The sequence below is a fragment of the Colossoma macropomum genome, unplaced genomic scaffold (assembly GCF_904425465.1).
Source record: "Colossoma macropomum unplaced genomic scaffold, Colossoma_macropomum, whole genome shotgun sequence".
Lineage (NCBI taxonomy): Eukaryota > Metazoa > Chordata > Actinopteri > Characiformes > Serrasalmidae > Colossoma > Colossoma macropomum.
Window position 1 is genome coordinate 33,038,695 of NW_023494790.1, and position 22,720 is coordinate 33,061,414.

Consider the following 22,720-nt stretch of genomic DNA (forward strand, 5'->3'; position numbering starts at 1 on the left):
ATCGGCATTTGACCTGTTCCAGAAAAAAAAGGCTTTTTTGGAAAAAATTTGGAAAATTGATATCTCAAAACTGCTCAAAACGCAGATAGAACCTTATCATTCCAAGGGGATGAGTTGCTATAGTTTTAATTCATCTTTCATGTTAAATATATGACATCTTTTACAACCCCATTTCCAAAAAAGTTGGGACGCTGGGCACAATGTAAATAAAAATAGAATGCAATGATATGCAAATCATGTGAGCCATATTTTTAAAGGAAAATACTATAAAGACAACATAACAAATGTTGAAACTGAGAAATTGCATTGTTTTTTTTGTTTTTTTAATATATGCCTTTATTGAATTTAATGCAGACAACATGTTCTAAAAAAGATGGGACAGGGGTATGTTTACCACTGCTGTAGTTTTGAAAGTGAAATGTTTTCCCATTCTTGTTTGATACAGAATTTCAGTTCTAGATTTCTTTTGTTGTATTTTTTACTTCATAATGTGCCAAATGTTTTCAGTAGTGCCAGGTCTGGACTGCATGGAGCAATGCTGTTGTAATACATGCAGAATGTGGTTTGACATTGTCTTGCTGAAATAAGCAGGGCCTTCTCTGAAAAAGACATCATCTGGATGGCACCATATGTTGCCAAAGTCTGTATATATCATTCAGCATTAATTGTGCCTTCACAGATGCACCCATGCCATGTGCACTAATGCCCCCCCTATACCTTCATGAATCCTGGCTTTTGAACTGTGCACTGATAACAAGCTGAGTGGTCTTTAGCCCAGAGGACACAGTGTCCATGATTTCCAAAAAAAATTCAAATGTTGATTTGTTGGACCACAGGACACTTTTCCACTTCCCTCCAGTCCATTTTAAGAGAGCCCAGGCCCAGAAGAGGCAGCAGTGTTTCTGGATCCTGTTTATATATGATTTCTTCTTTGCGTTTTAGAATTTTAATTTGAATTTGTGGATGCAGCGACAAACTGTTTTCACAGACAGTGGTTTTCAGAAGTGTTTCTGAGCCCATGCAATGATTTTCACTGCAGAATCATGTCTGTTTTTAATGCAGTGCCACCTGAGGGCCCAAAGATCACAGCCAGCAAATATTGTTTTTTGGCCTTGTGCCTTACATGCAGATTTCTGCAGATTCTCTGAAAATTTTAATGTTATTTTGTACTGTAGATGATGAAAAGCAAACGTTCTTTGCTATTTTACTTTGAGAAACGTTATTCTTGAATTGTTGCACTATTTGATCGTGCAGTCTTTCACAGAGTGGTGAACCCCTCCTCATCTTTACTTCTGACAGACTCCGCCTCTCTGGGATGCTTTTTTATACCCAGTCATGTTACTGACCTTTTACCAATTAACCACCAGGTGATTTTTTTTAGCATTACACAACTTCACCTGCCTTTGTTGCTCCTGTCCCAACTTTTTTGGAACGTGTTGTTGGCATCAATTTCAACATATGTTTTTCAAAAAACAATAAAAATTTCTCCATTTCAACATTTGATATGTTGTCTTTGCACTATTTTCAATGAAATAAAGGGTTTCAATGACTGCACTGCATTTTGTTTTTATTTACATTTTGCACAGCGTCCCAACTTTTTTGGAAATTGGGTTCTAACTCATATGTTGGTACACAGAATGGTTTATCGTACGCTTACTTCTGTACTTGGAAATGAGTTAATAATTGATGTGGATAGTTCAGTGCCTTTCATAAGAATCTGTAACTCAGGGGTTCCCAATCCCAGTCCTGGGGACCCCACACTATGCACGTTTTTTGTGCTTTCCCTCATCTAGTACAGCTGACTGTTGTGCGTCAGAGTAAGGAAGATACAACAATGTGCAAAGCGTGTCTCAATTCATCATAAAGACAGCTGTGATTACTGGTTCTTATGAAATCTAATTTTGTGACCCTTAAAGTAAAGTGGTGAACTGTTCAGACTCAATTACTGATTAAACACTGATTATTCATGATATATTTATAATGTTTCTGCCCCCTAAATTGATGAATCCTTACCATTCGCATTTCATCACTGATTAAATACTGATTCTTCATGATGAATTTAACGTCTTCTTAAGTGAGGCAGTTAGTTATTCTGGCTTTATTACTGATTAAATGCTAACACACTAGCGGTGTTTATCATCACTTACCAAAATGACAGTCGTTCTTTTGTCCTCACAAGAACAGCGATGAATGAAAAGAACAATATGGGTCATATGAAAATCGAACATTGACAAAATACTAAGAAATAAAAAAATACTTTATTATCATCCTATGACTTTTATGTTATATATATATATATATATATAAAGAACCAAAATGTTTACTCCAAATAACTAAGCACCAAACCAAACATTTAATATACTTAATAACAATATCAGCATTTGATGAACCGTTCTTTTTCACCATGGCAACAGCTGCATGTTTTACATGCTACTCTGAGAAGACATGAGGCACGAAAATACAGGCTAGCATAAAACTCACAACACTCAGACAGCTCAGCAATACCACATGTATAACACGTCACCCATGAAAGTAAGAAATGTGCTTTTATGCTGGACAAGATTGCTGTTCATTTGCTTGTCTTAAACGACTTAATAAAGATATGCACTCGAGACTCTACGGCTGCTTGACAAATAGAGACTTGATTAATGACTTGTTACTGTCCACAATGACTGCCACCTACTGGTGAAGAAAAATAACCGTAATGTTTGGCTGCAGAAACCATAGACGAGTTTCATTCCAATGTGATGTGTGTCCATTAATAAAAATTTTGGATATAACAAGTTTTTGAAAAGAATGACAGACATATAACGGGAAGCACATATTTATTTAACTAAAGGTAGTATACCAGTGTCTGATCCACTCGTACCAGCACAACACACACTAACACACCACCACATCAGTGTTACCGCAGTGCTGAGAATGATCCACCACCCAAATAGTACCTGCTCTGTGAGGGTCCATGGGGGTCCTGACCATTGAAGAACAGGGTAAAAGGGGGCTAACAAAGTATGCAGAGAAACAGATGGACTACAGTCTGTAACTGTAGAACTACAAAGTGCACCTATATAGTAAGTGGAGCAGATAAATCTGTCTATCTTCTCTGTAATATTAATTTCCCCAGTACTATCTTCTCCCAGTATTAATATTAGAATTAAATCAGGTCAAAGCATTGACCCAATTGCCAGGAGATCATGAGATGAATTCCTGTTATGCCACAGTCATCCATAGAATTCGGAAGAGTGCGATAAAAATAAAATACTGAAAGTGCGTTTGCCAGGTGATGACACGCAGGGATGGCAAAATACACAACCACCTTTGGAGGAATATGTGCAGCATTGAGTGAGTCATCACTTGAATTATGTGGTCAAACTAGATCATACAAAGTAGTAACCACTGCAATAAATCACTAATGTGAATGTGGAGAACAAGGAAACTGAATAACCCATAGTTGCTCAATGTACCAAAGATGTAAATATGAACTAATCACACAACACGACCTTCATTTACTGAACTGGACTAAAGAACAAATATGATTTTGGCTCAATCATTTTCACTAATTTTCCCCTTTAGTTAATTGCAAAGGCCTGTTATATGTCCTCATGTTAATAAATAAATGTTTAAATTATAGTTTAAGTGAGTGTGGAAAGAAAAATACCGAAGAAAGGAAGACAGGTGATATACATCAGAACTAATTTGATTAAATGAAAATGAACCTAATAAAATATAGAAGTAAAAATAAATAGGGAAAGATGAGGAAAAGGCTAATGGTAAAAGGGTAGAAGGGTAGAAAGGCTGCTTATTACACTGCTAATTAATGGATACATGTATATCATAGTTATAATACTTATGACCTCGTCCAGTCATTTAATCTACTAATTTTTATTATTATGTTATTAATTAATTACTGTTTTGTGCACCTCATTTGGAGACTATTTAGTCCTGTTGGGCTGGCACCCCATTTATTAAAATAATTCATATTATTTTCCTATAATACTTCTGCTATATTACTAAAAAAATCTGTCATGACAACTCATAACAACATATGATATCTGCCATGGCGTGTTTATGGCATGTGTAGTGGACTCAAAAACAAGGCCTTTAAATATTCTGATGCTGTAGCTTTAATGAGAAGAAAAACATCGATCAGCAAAATACATAGAAATACATATTTGGAAGGGCAATGGCTTGTGGCTTGCTCTGTGCTTCACAGTCCTCTCTGAGATTTCCAAGTAATAAACTTATACACTTAAATCCCTTTCCTATAAAATTACCAAGTGTTTTGGTACACTTTAAAGATTATTAATAAAGAAAATTAAATGAAAAGAGTAATAAAATACAGTGTGCACTTCAAAGTCTGTAAGTCTGTAAAGCCACTTAAAGAAGGTCTGTACAATCAAAAGACACAGAACAATCGCTGATTGAAACAGATCAGTAGCCGTTCACTTGGACTGGTTTCTGACTGTCTGTGAACAGAAAGAAAATGTGAGGTTATAACAGCCTTCCTAAAACAGCATGGCAAGTTTTTTCAACATGCATCTGCATGAATTTGCACTTGCAAAAACAAACAGGGATCATCCAATCTGACTAAAAAGGAAGCATTTTATGTCAAGTATCTGTAGTGTAAATATTCACCTGTGTCCCTGATAGAGTTAATGGGCCCTACAGAGATGGAGGCACTGTCATGGAAGTCCACGCGCCGAGTTCTCCTGAGGAATCCAGACTTACACTGCTGTAAGACATAAACCAGACAAACACGCAGTATAAGACTGAGATGAACAATGAGATATAATATGCAGATTAATACACACAAGCTATACATGATTTCTGAAGGATCAACATATATCTTCCATATTTTTAGACCTTAAACGTTTTGATACTTTTTCTGCAAAACTGTTTTTGAAACTCACTGCTGTGCAGTTGTTGCTCTGCAAGAGGCAGAGGTGAATGTTGCAGTGAAAGAAGACTTCGGAGGCGACCTTAAAGTTAAACATCCTGAAAGCGAAACGACTGGAGGTGGAGATGCCATTCTGAACTATTTGGACAGTTCCGTCTTTTGGATTGGGGCACCTGTGCAAACAAATTTGGAACATTTTTCGAACTCATAGAAAATGTGTGATTAGATTTCTGGGCTAGTAGATGTATCTTGTCAAGTCATGGTGTTCTGAGTTTTAAAACAAAACACCAACACCATCTTACCCTCTAATAATAAGATCCTAGTGGAGATAGTAGTCGGGGTCATTGACAGGTGTCGCCCAGCATGAGTCTAGCAGCAGGGCAATCTGGCGGCTGTCCACTCCCTGTACTTCCACGCTCACATAGAGTGGTTGGTTCACTTTCACAATCACTTTGCCTTGGAGAGGTTAGGAAAAGCCAGAGTCCTGATAGGGAATCATCATGACCTGGTTCATTCCCTGGCCAGGAGGAAGTTGCTTGTGTATAATGCTGTGAAAGAGTCAAACTACTGACAGATCAGAAATGATGAGCTTATACAAAACAGCATATTCACAGAAACCATATAATGATTTAAAAAAAATTGGACTTCAGAGATTTAAGACCCAGTGGCCCTTGACTTAAGCCCACCTCATTACAGATGTAATGCTTATGGAGACATTCTTGGTAAGTGAATAGACACAAGAGAAGGACAGGTTGAGCTGTTTTTCTCTGAGAATAGTCCCAGCTGTTGAGTCCACCTGGATAAAGTTCTCATATATCAAATGGGTGCCGTTGGCCTGTTGACAGAAGAAAGAGCATGAAAATGTAGACGTTTTATCAACTGCAACTGAGACATCCTCATTTTAAAAATGTTTTGTATAGTTATGGTAAGTGCGATCTAATGGTATTATGGCTACATATTACTAACCTGATTAGACGCAATCCATTTGCTCCCATTTGTATTTTTATTGGTCGGAAATGAGGGGAGTAACAGTCAACACCCACCAGTGTAAGTGTACTTTTCAACTCGTTTGAGTCGAAAAATGACGCAAAATGCAAAACAGTATTTCCTGACTTACTCCTGATTACTCACAGTAAAATTTTGTAGATCTTCTCCAAATGCGAAATAAATATAACTGATTTGATTATTTTTCCAAACCAAATAAGGAAAAAACTCAGTGTCTTGGCTCAGACAGCTGGTGTGTCACTATGCACAGAACATTGGGTTTAATAGAATCAGTGGAAGAGGCTTGTAAGGCAATGATGAGAGATGACTTGATCTGATTGGCTGTTGATAATGTACGCACTCGAACTCCGCCCTTATTAAGAACTCACAATGCTGGTTAGAAAAATACTAAAAATGCACAAGCTTCCTTGCTGCGGTTTTACGGCTGTAGCTTTTGACCTAAATGGGTTTTAAGGGGAATGGCAACTGAAAATGCAATTTAGCTCCAGGCTCATTTTAATATGCAGCTGACAAACAGGACTATGCAGATTAACTGGATACAATCACTTGTTTCACTATGAATGCTTTACCCGAAGGTTCGTCCCACAGATGTGGTCATCACTATCAAAAAGGAACTCCACTCTGCCATTCTTAATGGTTCCTCTGCAGCTGGGGTCATTGAGGTGGAGCTTGCCTGCAGAGAAGCCATCTTCAAAGAGCTGACAGCGAGACAGAGACACGGTGCCTGAGCTGCTCTCACAGGTCTTCCTAGCGTCTGAGAGAAAAAGGATATCAGATCATTTGGGTCCTGTAGAAACTGGCCCAGCCTGTATGAATGTACAATCATGATGTTGTTTTGTACCATAGATGTCAGGATTTGATCTGTTCTGATTCTCATTACAGAGGCAGCCATAGATCTTGTTTCTCTTTCCACACTTCTCATTCACAGTGCAGGTCAGCTCCTTGCAGTGATCAACCTCTGCACAAAGCAAAAAGAAAGGAGGTGAGCGTGGTAGATGTGTGCTGAAAGTCTTGAACAGCCTTACTTGATGTCCCATCAACAACCAGCCAATTTTTCCTTTTCAAGCCAATGTTGGAAGTGAAATGAGCTCTATGTTGGTGTGACGTCCAGGCAACCTGCTTGGCCCCTTCTGGTTGCTACGAGGGGCCTGAGAGCCAGGAATGAGTAATTAGGGCTGAGCAGTTGCAGCTGAGAGCACCCTACTTAAGGAGTGCTACACGCTGCTCGCCGCTCAGTCTTGTGTCCACACTGCTACATGCAGCTTGCTCTGACTCGGTAATCTCAATATCTGACTCGAGTTTCAGGTCTTTACTTTTCTCTAGTTCTCACCACAAAATAACTTCCAAGGTTCTCCCCAATTTAGTTGTATACAATCCCATCCATTAGATAGGACTCCCCGATCATACATATATGTATGGTACACCTGTCATAAAATAGGTGTCAGGAGCTTCACTCATCGTGAGATTCAGGCAAAGTTTGTATTGTTTATAAGGCATCATATCAGGTTAAAGCAGTAGATTGACATTAGCATCCAGTTAAAATAGTTTCACTTTCAGCACTGGAATGTGGGCAATTGCGGTAAAACGATGGTATCTGACCACAGGTATGTACATTTATAAATATATCTTTGATTCTTTACTTTTGAATTTAGTTGGAAAATTATGCTGGAGTTCTTGTCTTACCAGTAGTGCTGGTTGATGTAGTGGTGGAGGTTGTGCTTTTAGGAACATCAGTTGATATTTCAGTGCTAACATCTGAGATAAAGTATTCAGCAAATTATAAGAGTATTTGATGTAGTTATCAGAGGTTCACCATATTCACATTCACCATTCACCGCCTTCAGAGAATTCTAGTTTTGTAGTGGAGTTTACTTGTAGACATGTTGTGGAAATGGAGAATAGACTTGACATAAAATAAATTGAATATCATATACAATCTCTAAAATTCCCTCGTTTTATTGAATAGTCAACAGATTTGAATCTGATAAGTAAAGCTGTGGAATTTCTATGTAATATGTAATGTGTTTTTTTGAGTGTCAAGCCTTCACAAGTACATTTCTTAACACTCAAAACTACCAAGCTATGATTTTTATTATTTGAAGGTCTATTACTGAAAAAAAACAATAAATTGGATACAATAGAATTTTAAATTTAGAGTCTTCTCCTACCTGTAAAGCTGCTTGATGTAGCGGTGGAGGTTGTACTTGTAGGAACATCAGTTGATGTAGTGGTGGAAGTTGTTCTAAGAACATCAGTGGATGTAGTGGTGGAGGTTGTTGTAGGAACATCATTTGATATAGTGGTGGAGGTTGTTGTAGGAACATCAGTTGAGGTAGTGGTGGAAGTTGTTGTAGGAACATCAGTGGATGTAGTGGTGGAAGTTGTACTTGTGGGAACATCAGTTGATGTTTCGGTGCTGTCGTCTGAAAGTAAAGTAATAGGAAAGTGATCAAAGAGTATCTGTTGTACTTATTGGAGGTATTAAAGTTTAATTTTGTGGAAGTAGAGAAAATAGTGTATATAAAGCATATTTAAAACTTTATAAAAACTTTATACAAATAAATTTGACTCAGAAAATGAAAGTTAATAATTATAAAATTGTCACTTATGCAATAATAAATGCTACCATTTGAATAAACTGTTTCTTAATGATTAATTAACCATTGTTAGCTGGTCTACACATGTGTTTGTCTCCAGTATTATTCATTATTAATCTCTGTATACAATGGAGCACCTTTGTAATATATTCAATAGCTATGATACAATGGAGTCGAAAATAAAACATACAAATTAATTTTATATGTATGGTACTTACACCTGTCATTAAAAAGTGTCAGGAGCTTCACTGATCGTGAGATTCAGGCAAAGTTTGTATTGTTTATAGGGTATCATATCAAGTTAAAGCAGTGGATTAAAATTACCATCCAGTTAAAATAGTTTCACTTTCAGCACTGGAATGTTGGCAATTGCAGGAAAACGATGGTATCTGACCACAGGTATGTACATTTATAAATATATCTTTGATTCTTTACTTTCGAATTAAGTTGGAAAATTATGCTGGAGTTCTTGTCCTACCAGAACTGCTGGTTGATGTAGTGGTGGAGGTTGTAGTTGTAGGAACATCAGTTGATATTTCAGTGCTAACATCTGAGATAAAGTATTAGGCAAATTCTAAGAGTATTTGATGTAGTTATTGGGGGTTCTTCACATTCACAATTCACCGCATTCAGAGAATTCGAGTTTTGTAGTGGAGTTTACTTGTAGGCATGTTGTGGAAATAGAGAATAGACTTGACATAAAATAAATTTAATATCATATACAATCTCTAAAATTCCCTCATTTTATTGAATAGTCAACAGATTTGAATCTGATAAGTAAAGCTGTGGAATTTCTATATAATATGTAATGTGTTTTTTTCAGTGTCAAGCCTTCACAAGTATATTTCTTAACACTCAAAACTACCAAGCTATTTTTATTACTTGAAGGTCTATTACTGAAAAAAAACACAATAGATTGGACACAATAGAGTTTTATATTTAGAGTCTTCTCCTACCTGTAAAGCTGCTTGATGTAGCATAGGGGGGTGTACTTGTAGGAATATCAGTTGATGTGGTGGTGGAGGTTGTTGTAGGAACATCAGTTGTTGTTTCGGTGCTGTCGTCTGAAAGTTAAGAAAAAGGAAAGTGATCAAAGAGTATCTGTTGTACTTATTGAAGGTATTAGAGTTTAATTTTGTGGAAGTAGAGAAAATAATGTATATAAAGCATATTTAAAGCTTCATAAAAACTTTATACAAATAAATTTGACTCAGCAAATTAAAGTTAATAATTATAAAATTGTCACTTATGCATAAATAAATGCCACCATTTGAATAAACTGTTTATGATTAATTAACCATTATTAGCTGGTATACACATATGTTTGTCTACAGTATTATTCATTATTTAGTCTCTGTATATAAAGGAGCAACTTTGTAATGTATTCCTAACTGAAACAATGGAGTCGAAAATAAAACATACAAATTAATTTATATGTATGGTACTTACACTTGTCATTAAAAAAGTGTCAGGAGCTTCACTGATCGTGAGATTCAGGCAAAGTTTGTATTGTTTATAAGGTATCATATCAAGTTAAAGAAGTGGATTAAAATTAGCATCCGGTTAAAATAGTTTCACTTTCAGCACTGGAATGTTGGCAATTGCAGTAAAACGATGGTATCTGACCACAGGTATGTACATTTATAAATATATCTTTGATTCTTTACTTTCGAATTTAGTTGGAAAATTATGCTGGAGTTCTTGTCCTACCAGTACTGCTGGTTGATGTAGTGGTGGAGGTTGTGCTTGTAGGAACATCAGTTGATGTTGTGGTGGAGGCTGTAGTTGTAGGAACCTCAGTTGATATTTCAGTGCTAACATCTGAGATAAAGTATTAGGCAAATTATAATTTGATGTAGTTATCAGAGGTTCAGCACATTCACCGCATTCAGAGAATTCGAGTTTTGTAGTGGAGTTTACTTGTAGACAGGTTGTGGAAATAGAGAATAGACTTGACATTAAATAAATTTAATACCATATACAATCTCTAAAATTCCCTTATTTTATTGAATAGTCAACAGATTTGAATCTGATAAGTAAAGCTGTGGAATTTCTATATAATATGTAATGTGTTTTTTCAGTGTCAAGCCTTCACAAGTACATTTCTTAACACTCAAAACTACCAAGCTATGATTTTTATTACTTGAAGGTCTATTACTGAAAAAAAACACAATAGATTGGACACAATAGAATTTTATATTTAGAGTCTTCTCCTACCTGTAAAGCTGCTTGATGTAGTGGTGGGGGGTGTACTTGTAGGAATAACAGTTGATGTGGTGGTAGAGGTTGTACTAGTAGAAACATCAGTTGATGTAGTGGTGGAGGTTGTTGTAGGAACATCAGTTGATGTGGTGGTGGAGGTTTTTGTAGGAACATCAGTTGATATAGTGGTGGAGGTTGTTGTAGGAACATCAGTGGATGTAGTGGTGGAGGTTGTTGTAGGAACATCACTTGATGTAGTGGTGGAGGTTGTTGTAGGAACATCACTTGATGTAGTGGTGGAGGTTGTTGGAACATCACGATGTAGTGGTGGAGATTGTTGTAGGAACATCAGTTGATGAAGTGGTGGAGGTTGTACTAGTAGTAACATCAGTTGATGAATTGGTGAAGATTGTTGTAGGAACATCAGTTGATATGGTGGTGGAGGGTGTACTTGTAGAAACATCAGCTGATGTGGTGGTGGAGGGTGTTTCCTGCCTTCCGCCCAATGACCACTGGGATAGGCTCCGGCACCCCTCACAACCCAGGAGGATAAGCGGCTTAGTAACGTGTGTGTGTTGTGTGTGTGTGTGTTTATTTCATTGAATAAAAACTGGCACTGACATCTTCTGGCCAACAGTCATCATTTGTGACAGTCCGTCCCCTCGAATTTAGAAGGTTCTATCTGACATTTTTTTTCCAAAATTGAGTTTTTCACATATTCTTTCTCTTAACTTCTTAACATTATGTGAGATGTTTTTTTTTGAGTTGTATGCATTTTTGGACTCTTTATCTAGAAAAAAAAAGATCTCCAAAGTCAAATTCTAACTTCTATAAGGTTCTATCTGTGAGTCAGTCAGCACTTCGAATACACACAAGAGGACCGATCAGGTTCTGGTTCTTTGTCATGTCGCCACACTGCTCAGTGACTGTGGGAAAAGTTTATAAAACTTTATGAAACATGAAAACATGTTGCTGAAACTTTGCCTGTCTTCATGTACTTCTTTAAAAAGTATTATTGTCTTGAATTTAATAAATGTTAAGCCTTAAAAGTAATGAAATAGTGAATATTTGAATTGATTGGCTCTTAATTACAACATAAATATTAATTTCATTCATTCATCCAGCCTTTCTTTTTCTTATTTCTCCCAAAATAAGACATTCTGGCTCATTAGAGTCACATTTCTGATACAAAACAAAACCTCACACTGCCTTTATACTGACGTGCTACACTTACTTACTGGGACAGTTTATTACAGTAGTTTGTTGCTGTCTGACCTAAAGGACACTTAAACTAAAGATACTCTACCTAATATTGACCTCTGCACTTTCAAAATATTTAGCACTGAACTTCATATTTCATCTATCAATCAATGCTTTTTTGAATAAGAAAAGGATGATTTGTCCTAAAACAAAAATATGTCATAAAAATAAATAAATAATAAAAAATACATACCATAAAATGTTATAGAAAGTATTAAATGTAACTTTCTGATACATGTAGACACTCTGCTACAGCACTAATTTTATGTTTAAAACAAATTATGAGTAAACTATGTTCCTTGAAAATCATCACTTCTTTTCATGTTTTCCAGATAGAACCTTACAATTCTAAGCAGAAAGTGAGTTCTTAGGATTAGAAGGTTCTATTGGCATTTGATCTGTTCCAGAAAAAAGTCTTTTTTGGAACTATTTGGAATGCAAAATCTTTGAAGCTCAATATCTCAAAACTGCTCAAAACGCAGATAGAACCTTATCATTCCAAGGGGATGAGTTGCTATAGTTTGAATTCATCTTTCATGTTAAATATATGACATCTTATACAAACCCATTTCCAAAAAAGTTGGGACGCTGTGTGCAATGTAAATAAAAATGCAAATCATGTGAGCCATATTTTTAAAGGAAAATACTATAAAGACAACATAACAAATGTTGAAACTGAGATTTTTTTTTTTTAAATATATCCCTTTATTGAATTAATTGCAGACAACATGTTCTAAAAAAGTTGGGATGGGGTCATGTTTACCACTGTGTTTCATCACCTCTTCTTTTAACAACACTCTGTAAGCATTTGGGAACTGAGGAGACACTGCTGTAGTTTTGAAAGTGAAATGTTTTCCCATTCTTGTTTGATACAGAATTTCAGCTTCTCAACAGTTCTAGATTTCTTTTTTTGTATTTTTTATTTCATCATGTGCCAAATGTTTTCAGTGGTGGCAGGTCTGGACTGCAGGCAGGCCAGTTAAGCACCTGGACTCTTTTAATATGAAGCATGCTGTTGTAATACATGCAGAATGTGGTTTTACATTGTCTTGCTGAAATAAGTAAAGCCTTCTCTGAAAAAGACATCATCTGGACAGCATCATATTTTGCCAAAATCTGTATATATCGTTCAGCATTAATAGTGCCTTCACAGATGCACCCATGCCATGTGCACTAATGCCCCCCCTATACCTTCATGAATCCTGGCTTTTGAACTGTGCACTGATAACAAGCTGAGTGGTCTTTAGCCCAGAGGACACAGTGTCCATGATTTCCAAAAAAAATTTCAAATGTTGATTTTGAAATGAGCCCAGGCCCAGAGAAGGCAGCAGTGTTTCCGGATCCTGTTTATATATGGTTTGTTCTTTGTGTTTTAGAGTTTTAACTTGAATTTGTGGATGCAGCGACAAACTGTTTTCACAGACAGTGATTTTCAGAAGTGTTTCTGAGCCCATGCAGAGATTTCCACTTCAGAATCATGTCTGTTTTTACTGCAGTGCTGTCTTCTTAAGTGAGGCAGTTAGTGAAGAAAATAACCATAATGTTTGGCTGCAGAAACTGTAGACGAGTTTCATTCTAATGTGATGTGTGTCCATTAATAAAAATTTTGGATATAACAAGTTTTTGAAAAGAATGACAGACATATAATGGGAAGCACATTTTTATTTAACTAAAGGTGGTATACCTGTGTCTGATCCACTCGTACCAGCACAACACACACTAACACACCACACGTCAGTTTTACTGCAGTGCTGAGAATGATCCAGCACCCAAATAGTACCTGCTCTGTGAGGGTCCATGGGGGTCCTGACCATTGAAGAACAGGGTAAAAGGGGGCAAACAAAGTATGCAGAGAAACAGATGGACTACAGTCTGTAATTGTAGAACTACAAAGTGCACCTATATAGTAAGTGGAGCAGATAAAATGGACAATGAGTGTAGAAACAAGGAGGTGGTCATAATGTTATGCCTGATCGGTGTATATCATTCATAATAAAGGTGTAATAAAGGTGTAATAAACTGTATTAAAACAGTTTAAATTAAATAAAATGCCTGTTTTCAGTGAGTAAACTAAATAAACACTACAGTCCAACTTTGTTTTGCCACATAACCTGCATAGGTAACAGTATGATTTTGCATTATGATATAGGCAACAGTTTAAATTGCATGAACAGAATGAACCCAACAGAGCCTCTAGCAGTAGGCCGATGTGTACCTTGCTTTTTGCATGCTTAATTAACACATGAATTCCTGATAAATTCACAGATTGAAGTAAGCCTTCAATACCTTCGTCTTTATATACTGGCACATGCATTAGTTAAAGCTGAGTAAAGTAAGCTTATGGTTGTTGGTATATGACTCATTACTTTATGATGAATTATTCCTTAGTAAATGCCCTTATTAGTATTAGAACATGTACACTTACTATGAAGTGTTACCCTTAGAGCTTCAGTTTGACAACCAGGGGTTATTGGAGATGAAGCTGTGGGAAAATGATTAAACGTTATGCTCTTCCTGGCTGTCAGGAACCAAAGGGATCACTACAGTCTTCCAAAGGATCCTCACATCTGAAACGAGTAGCAGAAGCTTCTTTTTCTCTCCCTGAGGATTTCAATCCCAGTGTAATAGATTGGACTGCTTTTTGAAAGAGGCCCAATACATGGCAGCCAGATCATTTACATGTATCCATCATAAACGCCCAGTAACAAAAACAGCCTGTTTCACAAAATAAAGAGAGCTTGGAAAATGGTCACGTAATATGAAACATGAGAGGAAAAAATAGCCGGATAGGTCCTTTTAATTTTGATAGCAAATGCCTAATAGTCATTAACAGAAGTCCAGTGTCATGTTAAAGTCATATTGTGCGTGTTGGCGGAAGCTGGGATGACTTGAACAGTGGTCTTTGGTGGATAATCAAAACACCCATCCTTCTCTTAGTTTTTGTAAGTGCATAAATTTAGCAGTATCACCAGGCCTCCATTATAAACAGTTAATTCGCTCAGCTGAGCAATTAATGTACTCCTTATTTAGTATTAGTGAACCGTCTTGTATTTGTGAAAATCAGTAGGATTATTGTGTTGACGACAAAGACTCCTGACTGTCATTCAGGAGGAAATCCACTGTATAGGTAACACCACATTTAATTGGATACAAAATTGATTGCAGATACTCAAGTATTGATATGTCCAATCCAATCTTGATGTGTGTGAATGCGTGTGTGTATCTATATCTATATCTATATATCTATATATGTGTATATATATATATATATATATATATATATATATATATTTATATATATATTTTTTATATATTTTTTTTATATATATGTATATATATATATATATATATATATATATATATATATATATATATATATTTGTGTGTGTTTGTGTGTGTACATATAATATTAATAATATTCTAATATCAAGTATTTCAGTATTTAGGGAGTCCACTCTTTACCTTTACAGCTTCCATTCTTTTCAGAAGACTCACTTTCAGTTTCTCAAAGAAATCTACAGGCAAACCTCCAAAGTTCAGCCTTAGAAGTTGGTTAAATTTTCTTCAAACCAAGCAATCTCAAACACATTCAGTGATGTTTGATTTGAAAAATTACTTCTTTTTTGTCTATTTTTTTTTCTTTTTTGTTCTTTTATCATATATGAGGAAAATATTAATCATGATAAAGCAATACACAAGTTTTTAAAAGCACAATGGTCTTGTAGTAGGATGCTAGTATTATGTAGTATCAGAAGGAAAAGAATCGGCTATGCCTATTAGATGCTGTGTTCATCCAATATTGGGCTTGTCAATGTTTTCTTCTCTGCTGCACTCTGCAGGCGGATGGTGAAGTCCACTCTGTGGATGATCCCTCTGTTTGGAGGGGTTTCACTAGTTCAACTAGTTGTTCTGACTCTTCACAAACTCACAGTTTTCCACCTAAAATGTACTATTACTAGGTGAAATAAGAAATGATGTGTCTAGTAAAGCTAATAACGTGATCTACTGATGTTTGAGGGGTTTAATAAAGTATAGCACAGAAAGTGTCAGCTGGCAGTGTTCACTAAAAGGCTACTGAAATATGCCAGTAACTGAGTGAAATATGCCAGTAACTGAGTGAAATATGCCAGTAACTGAGTTAAATATGCCAGTAAACAAGTGAAATATGGCAATAACTGAGCAAAATATGTCAGTAACTGAGTGAAATATGCCAATAACTGTGTGAAATATGGCAGTAACCAAGTGAAATATTCCTATAACTAAGTGAAACCTGCCACCAAGTCAAATATGACATTAACTGAGTGAAACATACCAGTAACTGAGTGAAATATGATAACCAAGTGAAATATGCTAATAACCAAGTGAAATATGCCAATAACTAAGTGAAACATGCCACAGAGTGAGATATGTCAATAACTGAGTTAAACATGGCACTAACTGAGTGAAACATACCAGTAACTGAGTGAAATATGATAATAACTGAGTGAAATACACAAGTACCTGAGTCAAATATCCCATAACTGAGTTAAATATGGCAATAACCTTGCTAATAACCAAGTGAAATATGCCAATAACTAAGTGAAACATGCCATCGAGTGAGATATGACAATAACCTAGTGAAATATGCCAGTAACTGAGCAAAACAGGCCAATAACTGAGTGAAATATGCCAGTAACTGAGTGAAATTTTCTTGTAACTGAGTGTAATGTGCCAGTGGTTGAATGGAAAATATGATAATTGAGTGAAATATTCCAATAACCAAGTCGTTCAGCCAAGACATTGAGCTACGTTAGCTGGGCTACGAGGCAAACGCAGGATATGGATGCTACAGATTACATTTGTGATTTCTGTTTTGTTTCTTCAATGTTCTAAATAAAGATATATATGTTTAAAAACAGAAACAACAGAAATCACCAACATATGCCTGTGTGCAGTCAGATTCTATGGGGAAGGTGAAATTGAACAGAACACCTAAGGTGGCTGCCTGCAGCGTGCAGCTACAAGGTGAAGCTTTGCTCATTTTTATAGCTCAAAGTAAGTCACACTGTGTGCTAAACAGGGTTGGGATAGCTACTGAAAAAATAGTAGTTAGCTACTTTGTAGCTACTTTCCCAAAATGTGTAGCTAGCTAGTAGTGGCTACTTTTTCGCTACTTTTGGAAAAGTAGTACACTACTTTTTAGCTTCTTTCAAAGCATGACTGTCAGAATGTTTGTGAATCTCCACCTAACACCAAACAAGCCCAACTGGCAGTGTGAACAAGATACTGCATTTAATCATGTGCCAGAAAGAAGCATACAGCTGAAAAGCTGCAAATATACAAAAAGATCACCAAAAAGTAAGTTTAAGTGTAACCAACAATCGAACGTACACAACCAAAGGCGTGATATCCAACAAAACTTTAGACTCGGTAAAGGCAAGTTCAATCATTCAAGGTTTTTCCTAACAAAAATCAACAAAAATAACTGAATACAAACCAAACAAGTTTGTGCAAAGCATTGTCAACTGTTGAAATAAAACTGCTCCAGCCTGCCTCAAAATTCTCATCAGTGACCCAGGCTCTGTTTGGGGTGAGAATCAGGCCTGAATAATCTCTCCACTGCTGCAGAGCTGTTACGACTCCACAGCAGAACTAGATTTTTAAAAGTTTCCTGGGCACACTTTGACTCGAATGGAGGTTGTACTGTAGGAACGAGAGCAGCACCTTCCTCCATCATTACCACAGATCTGACGGGTGAATATTCCATCGTGTATCTGAGGATGTGCGCCATTTAGCCACAGGGGAACACCAGTGGAACATCCCCAACTACAGTGCTCTGGCATGCACATGTTCATCCCATAATAGAGAAGATGATACCAGCCGTTCCACTCAGAGTCTTGATCACAGACGTTATCTGTTGATTCGTTTGTAGCCCTCCAGGGCTGGTCCAGGATTGTATAGGTTTTGCATGGGTCATTTGCTGCTAGTAGAGCTATTTAAGAATAAGAAGGTGGAACTCCTGTTAGGATTAAACACAGTGCCCTCCATAATGTTTGGGCCATAGGGCTTCATAGGCATTAATGATTACTCAAGTGTGTTTAATTGATTCACTAGTGCCGGTGTAAGAGAGCTTTCAGCATGGTGTCTTGATTTTAGGCTTTTGGTCACTTTTGGAGACTGGAACCCATTACACATACCAGCTACACATACACATTATGGACAAAAGTATTAGGACACATCTCTTAATCATTGAATTCAGTTCACAAAATGTCTTCCCTCCTAGATATTCCACAATCTGCTGTGAGTGGTATCATTAAAAAGTGGTTGGTCTAGAACCCTCAGTTCCACTAAAGGAAAATCTTGATGATTCAGCACCAAGACATTTTCGACAACTGTACGCTTCCAACTTTAAGGGAACAGTTTGGGGAAGAACTTTTTCTGTTCCAGCATGACTGAGCCCCAGTGCACAAAGCAAGGTCCATAAAGGCATCAAGGCACACAGAGCTCTGCCCTCAACCCCACTGAACACCTTTGGGATGAACTAGAACGAAGATTGTGAGCCAGGCCTTTTCGTCCAACATCAGTGTCTGACCTCACAAATGCTTTTCCGTATGAATGGGCAAAAAATCCCACAGACACTCCAAAATCTTGTAGAAAGCTTCTCAGAAGAGTGGAAGCTGTTACAGGTGCAAAGTGGGGACCACCTCCATATTAATGCCCATGGATTTAGAATGGGATGTTATAAAAGCTCCTGTGGGTGTAATGTGTAGGTGTCCCAATACTTTTGTCCATGTAGTGTAACTGATTTATATTACATTTATTCATATTACATATTATTTTTATTACACTTTATGTATATATTGCTGATGCATTAACTTTAGGTGTGGAATCTACTGACTCATCTGTCACTGCTGTCTGTCAGCTGAGATGACTTTTGTAGTTAACTGTTGTAGCAAAGAAACGGCAGAGATGTGTAACAACTAGTTGCATTTGCACAATGACATTCATACACGTAAAATATTGAGTATTCTTAATATTCTTTTACTTGTACTCAAGTGTATTAGTGAGAAAAAGTTTTTACTTTTTACTCAGCTACATTGTAGTTATTAACATTTATTTTGTCAGTAAATGAGTTATGTCAATAAAATCTTGTTTTTTTTTTAAGTTTTTTTTTCACAATACATATATTTCATTTTATTGTATATTTTCCATTATTTCACAGAAGTAGGAGTATTTTTCTCTGAATATGGATTAAGTTTACTCTGCCCACACTATTAGAAAAAATCTGCTAAACAAAAAAACTGTTAACAAGGTATATATTTCTCAATGATGGCAAAAAGCTGTAAAATTACAGTTATTTCTACATTTTGTAGAAATACAGCCTTTTCAACAGTCTCACCAGTTTATTTAGAGTATCCCCAAGTAACAGACAATATTATCTTGGGGCAGATAATGAAATCTGCAACAGAGGAAGCAGAAAGAATAAAAAGCTTTGCTTCCACAGGAAAACAGTGACCAGTGACTGTTAGTTTAGCTCAGGAGATTAAACTGAGCAGATTAGTCAGACTAAACTAGCTCAGGTTCACAGTCAAATACAAGCTAATCGCACTGCTATCATGCTCAAACTCAAACTCACCCACATGCCTCTCCTAAAATCCAAACGTAACAGGGTGCCATGAACTGGAATGTCATGAATATATTTTTAACAGAGAAAATATAAATGTACACATGGCTTCCCTTGTGGTCAAACTGGACATAGACATGTGTGGTGTCTTAAGCTGTCAATGTAGGGAAACTGAGTGAGGTCACTGGAAAGGGACAGCCAGTGACCTGAAACAACCACTTGTCCTACTGTGGTCTTAGTGGCAGTGAAATGAATCCACCAGCAGGTGGCACCACTCAGGCTAAAGCCCCTAATAGAAACAAATACGTTATTAGACAGTGGAGTTGTCTAAGTCAGCAGTGTCAATAGTGAATGGCTTGAGGGGGAAACCTTGGGATTAAGAACCCTTGGCTGTCTGCTCCATGATGACTCATACCATGTTGCTGCAGCTAATGGTACTGAAGCCTATTTTGATGGATGGGTGGATGTGTAAAGAAAGGAAAAATAAACAATGGGACACAACAAAAAGACTCTCAGTACAGGAGTGGAACAAGCTTATAATCGACAATGGAATTCTCTTCAGGCAGACAGGATCATGCAAACAACTAGTCTTAACAAGTAAATTGAAACCAGATGTGCCAAAGAAAGTAAAAGATATGAAACATGTACAGGCACAATGAAATCAGTTCTACTGGCCATTTATGCAGCACAAGATTGAAAATAATTAATGTAATAAAAAAAAAATGGGAACATGTGAAACAGAAGCATTCAGCTGTTCCTGGGTCACCATCCACAGGTTCAGTCATCACCAATCACCATTTGCCATTCACTGGCTGCCACTGATTACCTCTACCTAGAGTCCAATAAGGGAAGCTATCAGTACACCCTAGTATTAGTTGATCATTTTACATGTTTTGCGCAGACCTACCGTAAAAAGTCAGAATCCAGCAGAACACCTAAAGTGGCTGGCTGCAGCATTCAGCTACATGGTGAAGCTTTGGTCATTGTTATAGCTCACAGTAAGTCATACTGTGTGCTAAACCACAAAAACAAGTCTACAACACATTAATGAAGCCTTTCATGCAGTTTCAGTGGGTTCTATATAGAAAAGGTTTGGGTGACTATTGACTTCAAGTGTTAGTCTTGTAGCTCCAACACTAAAGTAAAGGTGCAAACTTTGGACATCCAACATGTCTTGGCTGATCGACTCCACCTGCATTGAGTGGAATAATGTGTGTTTGAGTGCTTGCCAAACTATTCCTTTAATCACACACAGCCAGTAACAACAATGCCTAACAAAATTACTGTATTACTTGCTTCACCCAGATTCTGTTCTGGTGACAATATCACTTTGTTCAAGTCACCTTACTTTCCAACTTTCTTTGACTTTCGTACTTCTCACACACACAAGTGAATGACAATAAATACTGTTAAGAATTATTCCTGCTTTTTATTGTAAAAGGACTATATTTAACATACTGGGACAAAACAAAACAAAAAAAACATAAAATGTGGCCCGTGCAAAAGTTATGGCACATTTTACATTACATTTTTCCAATATGTTTAACATCAGCAATGTTATGTTCTCATGTGTTAACTTCTTTTCACTTAGAAAATCAACATAGCATGTCATTTGACCAGGAGGTGTACAAACTTCTTTGCGGCAATGCATCCTGTTGTTGTGCAACCACTAGATGGTGCTGTTAGTGTAGATTATGCAGCAAACAATAAATATACCACAAATAAATCAAATAGGGGTGAGAAAATAATCAGTTCTTTGCTGCATCTTTATTTAAAAGGTTCTCTATCAGTGCACAAAAGGCCATTATTGAACTTTTACATAGGCTTATGCATGCATGTGTTTTTTTGTTTTTGAAACATAGGTTATATTGGTATCAAATGAAATTTGATTTTATTTTTAGATGTAAAAAATACATAGGCCTGTATGTAACACACAAACACACGCTGTTTCTAAGCTACATTCAAATTCAGCTGAGCTAATGGTACTTCAAAAGATTAATAAATATAGGAAAAAAGTGTTATAAAAATTCAAAATCAAGATGCACAAAGAATAATTTGATAAATGTATAATGACATCAGGGTGGAAAATATACAGAAAAATTACACATAACTATGGGTACTTCCAAAACGTGGAACAATGAGTGGAAACCTACTTGAATGAAAGTCAAAAAGTATTTACGTTTAAACATTTTCAATTAAGTAAAAGAAAATGTTGTTATGAATTAATTAAAGGTTTGCCTTTTGGCGGTGTGTGAAACGAATAACTGTTGGTATTAGAAACTGCACCAAAACAAATAATCATACTTGTGAGCATTTTGTATTGGATTGCATGTTTTAATAAAGCAGTAAATTAAAATGCACGTGAACTCGAAAAAGCACCCAGTAGTCAAATTTAATATGACTCGCATAAAGCAAGGTTTCTCAATCACTGAGCTGAGGCCCACACTCTCTGGTGGTCCTCAGGCCAATACTAAGGTGGGGGCCAGTGGGCCATACTGAGCCTTTGTCATAAAATTGGTGAAAAAAAAACTGACTTTACAATAAAAAAGAACTATAAAAACAGTAAGCAACATTAATATGAGGCCTGCAAAAACAACGCACAAATGTTTTGCAGATTTTTCTGTGTGTTAGCTTATATACATTGTGAACTGTGTACTATTTTGAATATACTTCACAACATCTTGCTTGTATCTATAAAAAACTCACCCTGTCTTTTTTAATAGTGCTTTTGCGCCAAGATGTGTGAGCAGAGAGTCACCGTCCAGCTTGGGCATTACGTTGGATTAGGGAACATCAACTCGGGACTACTCTTCTGTTCAGCTTTTTGAACTACTAAGAGAGAGTGAGAGAGAGAGAGAGAGAGAGAGAGAGAGAGAGAGAGAGAGAGATGTTTTATTATTAATCAGATCACACTCTTAAAAATTAAGGCTCTTCGGTAAAGGAAACTGTTCTATTTAGACCCATGGTTTTTCAGAGTGATAGAGAATGTGTTGTATATGGTTCTACATAGAACCTTGTTAAAAATGGTTCTATACAGCACCAAAAAGGGTTCTTCTACTGTTACAAGCTTGACATTGTAACAATACCAGAACTCTTTTTTCTGAAGAACTATTTCACCAAGCAAATGCTTCTACATAGAGCTCGTGGTTATAAACA

General features: G+C 36.6%; 1 pseudogene; it reads right to left on the reverse strand.

Moving 5' to 3' along the window:
* Positions 1 to 4,431: 4,431 nt before the first annotated feature.
* LOC118808767 lies at positions 4,432 to 11,050 on the reverse strand (annotated as a pseudogene).
* Between the last annotated feature and the right edge of the window lie 11,670 nt (positions 11,051 to 22,720).